At 38.2% G+C, this 319-nt stretch overlaps 1 protein-coding gene across 2 annotated transcripts in view; it reads right to left on the bottom strand.

Moving 5' to 3' along the window:
- The window catches only part of stat5a (signal transducer and activator of transcription 5a), a 47,291-nt gene that overhangs the window by 18,634 nt on the left and 28,338 nt on the right, over positions 1-319 (bottom strand). The gene's annotated exons all lie outside the window — the stretch shown is intronic.

Genomic DNA, 319 nt, shown 5'->3' with positions numbered 1-319 from the left:
CAAAAGGAGGAAGTGAGTCAACCTTGTGTGCTTCTGAGGAAGCTATCTTTTTTTCACAAGGACTAGTGCATTTACAAACAGCATGAGGGGTTGAAAGGGAAAGTCCACTGAACAGATTTAACTTCATTCCAGTTTTCTTGGACACGTCAATATAAAAACATAATTTATTGAACTTCCCAAGGCTAAGAAGTACACAAGCAAAGCTCTGTTAGTGATGCTATGTAGCGGTCTTTAGATTGCTGCAATTAAAAAGACATTTGTGGGCAAATGACTGCACAAACAGACATTAGAGATGTGGTCTGAAAGCTACTTTAATTAG

This window comes from Morone saxatilis, unplaced genomic scaffold (genome assembly GCF_004916995.1).
Source record: "Morone saxatilis isolate NCDOM2014 unplaced genomic scaffold, NCSU_SB_2.0 Contig14, whole genome shotgun sequence".
In the NCBI taxonomy this organism is placed as follows: Eukaryota; Metazoa; Chordata; class Actinopteri; family Moronidae; genus Morone; species Morone saxatilis.
The sequence above is the reverse complement of the archived record's forward strand: the minus strand, read 5'-3'. Positions and strand labels throughout refer to the sequence as shown.